Consider the following 8,242-nt stretch of genomic DNA (forward strand, 5'->3'; position numbering starts at 1 on the left):
GTGTGTGTGTGTGTGTGTGTGTGTGTGTGTGTGTAAGGGAGACATTATAAAGGCAATTTGTTAAAGTTCTGCAGATCCTCAGGTTGGTCATTAGAAGCATACAGTGGACGAGGGGAGAAGACAGTGAGAAAGGTAAGAACAGAACAGAACAGCAGCCAGAAAGGAAAGCAAATCAGTGACAAGAAAGAAAGATTTAAGTGGCAGAAACAAGTCTTGGGAGGAAGTGGAATTACTAATTGAAGTATGTCAAACAGTGAATCGCTGAAGTTAATAGAATAGGAAGAGCCTTCAAGGGGACCAGAGGAAAGGTGGGCGGGGGGAGCTGTAGGGGCCTCAGAGCCTTCTCCACAGCTCACCTTTGAGACAGGGCAGGAAGACCCAGAGAGAGGGGCAGTGACTCAGAAAGGCCCTCGGGAAGCAGATCTTATCCGAGGAAATTGTTCTTCCCAGCGCCTCGTGGGACTGGAGAAGAAACCAGGCAGAAATGTGTGGGAGGCCAGGCACAAGCAAAGACTTAGAAGCTAGATCCTAACTTATTCACCCTCTCTAGAATTTATGAACTTTTTTCTTGTGCAAGATATTGTGATCTTAGCGACCAGTTCCAGTCTGATAGCTTCCTGCCTGAGTTTTAGAGAATAATTTGCTGCCCAGCTGAGATCCTCTTCCAAGGAAAGAGGTTTCTCTGTGACTTATTTAAGTACCGAGAAATTCTCCCATTTCTTTTTGAAGTGCTAAGGATCACCCCAGGGCCTTAGTGCCTGTTAGGTGGGCTCTACCACTGAGGTATACCTAACCCTAAGTACTGATACTATTCTGACAATGTTGTACTACATTCTAATATTTTAAGTGCAAATCCTTTTAGTATGCCCTTGTGCAATTTATTTCTTCACATTTAGTAGTTCAACAAATAGTTTTGGGGCATCTTGTATGTGCCAAGTTTCTAGCACACACAAGGAAATACAGGTATAATGCGGATACATGTGTTTTAAAATTAATTAATTTGGACCAGGCATGGTGGCGCACACCTGTAATCCCAGCACTCGGGAGGCTGAGGCAGGAGGATCGTTGCGAGTTCAAGACAAGCCTGGGTTACAAAGTGAGCTCAAGGCCAGCCTGAACTGCATAACGAAACCCTGTCTCAAAAAGACAAAAACAAACAAAAAATTTATTAATTAATTAATGTAGTTATATTAGGAGTTGAACCCAAGAGCTTTGCCACTGAGCTATATCCTTAGCCCTCCCCCCACACCATTTTTTATCACTGAATATCGGTCATACAAATGAAGGAGTTTCATTTGGGGTAGGTTTTCATATACACATACCATAATATAATTACCCTTTTTTCCCCCCAATAACTACAACCAGATATTATGGGGCCTCTAAACTTGCTTCTGTTGCTTAGGATTGTTTTGGCTATTCTGGCTCTTCTATTTCCATATGAATTTCAGGATTGTTTTTTCTAGTTCTGTGAAGAATGACATTTGTAGTTTTATGGGGAATGCATTGGACTTGTAGAACACTTGGCAGATCTAAGTATGGCCATTTTAGCAATATTATTTCTGCAATATTATTTTAGCAATATTATTTCACAACCGTGGAAGGTCTGTCTTCTATTCTCTTCTTCAAAGTTTTCTTCAGTGTTGAAACTTTCACAGTAGAGTTCTTTTACCCCTTTTGTTAGATTTATTGCTAGGTTGTTTTTTTTTTTTAAGCTGTTGAGAATTGAATTGCTTTTCTGTTTTCTTTTTCAGTTAGTCTATTGCTGGTGTATAGAAAATACATTGATTTTTTGATGTTGATTTTATATCCTGTTACTTTGCTGAATTTGTTTATCAGCTCTAAAATTCTTGGTGGAATCTTTAGGGTCTTCTAAGTATAGGATCATGTCATCTGCAAACAAGGATAATTTGCCTTCTTCCTTTCCTGTTTGTATTCCTTTTATTTTTTCTCTTGTCTAATTAGTCGAGCTACAATTTCAAGAACTATACTGAATAACAGTGGTAAGAGTGGGCATCATTCCTGCTTTGAGAGGGAACGCTTTCAGTTCTTCCTCTTTCAAAATGATATTGGCAGGTTGGGTATAATGATGCACACGTGTAATCCCAGCACTCAGGAGGCTGAGGCAGGAGTATCACTGTGAGTTTGAGGCCAGCCTGGGCTACAAAGTAACTTCAAGGCCAGCCTGAACTGTATAAGGAAACCCTGTCTCAAAAAGACCAAAAAAAAAAAAAAAAAAAAAAAAAAAAAGGTATTGGCTAGATCAAGGCGGATAGAGGCTGTAAAGACACAACATTTACTGTACTGAGGAATGACAGTTAGTACCTAGTTTCATCAGGCATCTATCACGAAATGTTGTGTGTGTGTGTTTTTTTTTCATACTGGGAATCGGTGTCAACTGAATTATCAGATGGTCTTTAGTCTTGATTCTATTTATGTGGTGTGACATTTATTGATTTGCATATGTTGAACCATCCTTGCTTCCCTGGAATGAAGCCAACTTGATCATAATATATGATCTTTATAATGTTTTTTGAATTCAGGTTGCAAGGCCAGCTTGAACTGCATAGTGAAACCATGTCTCAAAAAGACAAAAAAAAAAAAAAGAGTGTATTGTTCTATCTCCATCTATTTGTATACTTTCTGTCATTTTTCCTGCTGTTAATTTCTAGTTTCATTCCATTATTATCTGATAAGATGCAAAAAAATTATTTCAGTTTTTTGTATTTGTCAAGGCTTCCTTTTTCATAGATTTTGAAGAATATTCTATAAGGCACTGAGAATGTGTGTTATGGTTGATACATTGTGTCAACTTGAGGAATCTAGAGGTTTGGCTAAGTGACTCCACAGTTCTGCATCTTGGGGTGAAAAGGACATGCCCTTACCCTTCTGGATGTTGTTTATTGTGTCAATGTGAGAAGTTTAGAAGGTTAACTATGGGACTCAGCAGGGAGCCAGGGTACTGACTTTGTATTCATCCTAAGCCTGTGCAAGAGGAGGGCATGGAGATTATGTGAGTGCTACATGCCCCCTGGGTGGGGGTAGCCTGCTTACAATAGAAGGGAGGAAAAGAGGCTTGCTCTTCTCTGTCACTCCTCCCTTGTGCTTTTGTTGCTTTGCTGTTCTGCTGCCGTGAACTGTTGCCCTCTGCCATGTGCTACCCTGCCTTGGAGCTAGCCGAGTATGGACTGAAACCTCCACAAACTGTGAGCTAAATAAACCTTTCCTTCTTTCATTTTAGGTGCTGGGTATTTATCTCAGCAACCAGAGAAAAGTAATCAAGACAATGTCCATTCTATATTTGTTGGGTGGAATATTCTGTAGACATCTGTTAAGTGGATTTGATCAGTGGTGTAGTTTTACTCTGATGTTTCTCTGTTGATTTTTTGTCTAAGTGACCTATATATTGGTGAAAGTGGATTATTGAAGTAATTCATTATTATCATATTGAGACTTATGTGGCCACTTATGTTCAGTAGTGTTTTATAAAGTTGGGTGCACCTGATATTTGACACACATATATTTAAATGTGTTATATTTTCTTAGTGGATTATTCCCTTTGCCCATATATGGTGGTCTTCTTTGTCTCATCTAGGTTTGTGTTGAAGTCTGCTTTGTCAGATATGAGTATAGTTATTCATGCTTGCTGTTGGGTTCCATTTCCATAGAATATTTTTTTTCTATCGTTTCATTTTCAGTCTGTGGGGCCGGTCATATGCCTCAGTGGCACAAGCGTCTGCCTGGCAAGAGCAAGGTCCTGAGTTTAATTCCTGGTATGAAAAAGAAAACACACATCATTTTTAGTCTATGCATTTGTTTGCTAGTGAGGTGAGTTTCTTGCAGGCAGCAGAAGTGGGTCTTATTTTTATTTATTTATTTATTTATTTAATTTTTTTTATCTGTTTGAGACAGGGCCTCACTATGCAATTCAGGCTGGTCTTGAACTCACTTCGTAGCCCAGGCTGATCTCAAGCTCACAACGATCCTCCTGCTTAGCCTCTGCAGTGCTGGGATTACAGGTATGTGCCACCATGCCTGGCTAATTGGGTCTTATTTTTAGATCCAACCTGCAATTACATGTCTTTTATTGGAGAATTAAGGCCATTTACATTCAGACTTGTTATCAAAAGCTATGTACATATTCCTCTTATTTCATTGCTTCTTACTTTTCTTTCTTTCTTTCTTTCTTTCTTTCTTTCTTTCTTTCTTTCTTACTTTCTTCTTCTCCTTCTCCTTTGTCTTTCCCCTTCTTCTCCTCCTTCTCCTTCTTCTTCTTCAAGACAGGGTCTCACCATGTAGTGCAGGCTAGCCTTAAACTCACTTATGTAGCCCGCTGGCTTTGAACTCATGACAATCCTTCTGCCTCTGCCTCCCAAGTGCTGGGATTACAGGCATGCACCACCATGCCTGGTTCATTGCTTTTCTAATGTTTGATTCTTTGTGAATTCTCATTAGCTTGCTTCTCTTCTGTGTGTGGAATTTCTTTAGTTTCTACAATGTTGCCTTAACAGTCATGAATTTCTTTAATTTCTTTCATGCTTACTTGGAAGGTCTTTATTTCTCCTTCAATTTTAAAGGTAGCTTTGCTGAGTATAATATTCTGGATTAGCAGTTATTTCTTTCAGGGCTCACAATGTCTTCCTGGCCTTTAGTGTTTCTACAGAGAAGTCTTAAGTTATTCTGGTGGGTCTCCGTCTGTAAGTGACTTGGTGTTTCTCCTTTGCTGTTTTTAATATTCGTTCCTTGTTCCACATTCTTGCCATTTTAACTGTAATGTGATGTGGGAGATTCTTTTCTGATTGTGCCTATTTAGGATTGCCTGTTTATGAATACCTCTTATATCTAGATGTCTTTATCTGTCCCAACATTTGGGAAATTTTTCTGTTATTATCTATTAAATGGATTTTCTGTACCATTAGTCTGAACCTTAGAATCTTCTATACCAAATATTAGTAAGTTTGGTCTTTCAGCTGTGTTTGAGAGTTCTTGTATGTTTTGTTCATAATTTTTGGTTTTTCTTTTTTTCTGTCTGTAATAGTTCCTCAACTGTATCATGAAGCCCTGAAATTCTGTCTTCTACACAATCTTTTCTACTGGTGAAGAGTTTCCTGAGCTTTTGATTTGAGTTGTTGTGCTTTTCATTTCTGTTTGGTTCTTCTTCAGAATCTCAGCTTGTTGAATTGCTCTTTTGTATCCTGAAAAAAAGAGAGGGTAGAGAGGGAACCTGGGAGAAGTTGGCCTGTTATTCAAGAGTAATTATTCTTACTATCACCTACTTCGGTCTCTACTTTTCAAACATCCACCATTTTCCCACATACATTTCTAAGCTATCTCTCTTTATTCAGGCATTGTGAGATTTCACTACTAACTTTCCTTCCTCCCTTCCTCCTTTCCTCTCTCCCTGTCTCCCCTCCCTCCCCTTCATTTCTTTCTGAGGTAGGGTAGAAGAAATAAAGGCAGGTAGAAAGGAGACAAGGAAAAATAATTTTAAAATTGTGTCTTTAGAAACTGCAGGTCCTGGGCACAAGTTTCTCCCAGGCTACAATGTGTCCCCACCCCAGGCTATTCACTCTTAGATTCTCACTTCTTTAAAATACAATATATTTAGCCAGTGCCTTTCTGCTGTAAAATAGGCCCTTCACCTGTAAATGGGTTCTTGCCTTTCACCTGTAAATTGAACCCTTTTTGTGCCTCTCACACTGTTGAATCCCAAAACATCTTTTCCTGTGATGGTAGAGGATCCCGCAACCTAGTCTGTGAGGGGGCTGGTTGTGGTTCTCACCTTTTTTTTTTTTTTTTTTTGGTCTTTTTGAGACAGGGTCTTGCTATGCAGTTCAGGCTGGCCTTGAGCTCACTTTGTAGCCCGGGCTGGTCTCAAACTCACAATGATCCTCTTGCCTCAGCCTCCAGAGTGCTGGGATTACAGGTGTGTGCCACCATGCCTGGCTTCACCTCATTTTAAGGAGTTTCCTTGGACCCTGCTGTGTGCCATCCTTTGCTGAGGATGCTGGAGGTAAACGGGCATGAATTTTATCAATCCAGCCAAATGCTTTTCCTTTCTTTAACTCTGCCTTCTAATTGCATAGCCTTTTCTTTCCGCAAAATTTGCAGCTCCATTTTCCCTTTTTGTCAGTCAAAGACTCTCAAGTCCCTAGAAAATGAGTGTTTATGTATAAAGGCACTGAAGATATAAGGCATTTTGTCCCTCTAGCTAGAAATGCAAAGAAGTGTCAGGAGGACACACCAGGGCATGCAGTGCCCCTCAGGAGACCTCTCAGGTCAGTCAGTATACCCATTTCTGGTCAGGTGGAACTCAGACTTGCTCATGAGGGAGACACGAAGACTGCCCCTCTAGTGTCTGGAACAAATTTTTCACACATCAATATAGGAAATAGTCTTTTTAAACATTTTTTTTATCGCTAGGCATGGTGGCACATGCCTATAATCCTAGCACTTGGGAGGCTGAGGCAGGAGGATCTTTGCAAGTTCAAGACCAGCCTGGGCTACAGAGTGAGCTCGAGGCCAGCCTGAACTACATAGCAAGACCCTGTCTCAAAAAAAATTTTATTAATGCATGTTTGCAGTACAGTGATTATATTTATAGTTCGGAATTGGTACAGGTACATAACACCTCTTGATTCTTTTTTGTCCCCTGCCTCTTCTGTTCTTCCCTGCCCCTTCTATCTCTTGATCCCCTTTCTATTTCCATGTTTTTCTTTCGCCTTTTTCCACCCCCTTTGCCTCTTCTCCCTCTCCCTTCCCTCCACCTCTTCATCTCTTTCCTCTTTGAGGAGGATCTCCCTTCTTTCTCTTGTTTATCTAGTTCTTCAAAACTTTATTTTTATTTTGAGACAAGATCTCTCTGAGTCACTGTGTTGACCAGACTGGCCTTGAACTTGCAGTTCAAAAATGGTGGGATTAGGGGCTGGGGATTTAGCGCCTGCCTGGCAAGTGCAAGGCTGTGAGTTCAATTCCCCGTACCCAGGTGTGTGTTGGGGGGAAATGATGGGATTACAGGCATGCACCACCGTGCTGGCCTCTGTTTCTTCTTTATCTCTTTTTAGAAGCACACAAGGTGTGCATCTTACAGGACTGTGGGCAACTAGGTATCTATTCTCAAAACATAACCCTTAGGTTGTATTTTACAAAATTGGGACCATTTTATTTTGTCTTTTTAAAACAGGGTTTTGCTATACAGTTCAGGCTGGCCTTGAACTTGCAGTGATCTTCCTGCCTCAGCCTCCTGAGTGCTGGGATTACAAGTGTGTGCCACCATGCCTGGCAGGGACCATTTTAAACAGGATTTAAAAAATGAAAGTTGGCTTTTCTTTAAATGCAAGTTAGAGGGCTGGGGATATAGCTCAGCAGCACAAGCGCCTGCCCGGCAAGCACAAGGTCCTGAGTTCGATTCCCAGTATCAAAAAAAAAAAAAAAAAAAGCGAGTTAGAGAGTAAAAGGACATGCCTTAAACTTGGTTTTCTAACAAGGGGAAAATGGACAAAGATCTCATCTAGCAATTTGCAACTTTCCCTCTTTATCCCACTTCTGACCCATATTGGTTTAACTCTATAATGTTACAGTAACCAGAGTTTAGAAAAAAAGCTGTTATGATTTACATAAAGATTCAAAGCACTAATTGGTACACCCTAGGGAGAATTCTGAGTATTCTATTATTTATTTATTTATTTATTTATTTATTTATTTATTTATTTATTTATCTTTTTGAGACAGTGTCTCACTGTGAAGTTCAGGCTGGCCTTGAGCTCACTTTGTAGCCCGGGCTGGTTTCAAATTCCCCTAAAGGGGACCCATAGGCCTGGGGAATGACTGGACAAAACTCCCCCTTTGGCTGAAAATGCAGCTACCTGAACCAATTTGCTGCACTTTTCTTCACTGATATGTGACCCTTCCATTTTCCCCCAGGGTTTTGTTGTTCCACACGCCAACAAAAGTTATTAAAAATAAATTAGTACATCTAACAAAGTTGGACATATTTAAAAGGTTATAAAGTTTTCAAAATTTAATACATTTGTGTAAACCAAAATGTAATCTATCTAAATAATGAGGTTTACTTAAGATGCTGAACTTGTCCAGCTCTTGGTAAAAATTTATAAGAACTGGGCAAGGCAGCAAAATTTTAGTTTTTATTTTTTTTGTGTGTGTGTTTCTTCTTATCATATATATTTGTTTTTTTTTTATTTTTTATTTTTTTATTTTAAAGATAAAAGGAGGGAAACATTAACAG

This window comes from Chinchilla lanigera, unplaced genomic scaffold, assembly GCF_000276665.1.
Source record: "Chinchilla lanigera isolate Chin_1 unplaced genomic scaffold, ChiLan1.0 scaffold00149, whole genome shotgun sequence".
NCBI lineage: Eukaryota > Metazoa > Chordata > Mammalia > Rodentia > Chinchillidae > Chinchilla > Chinchilla lanigera.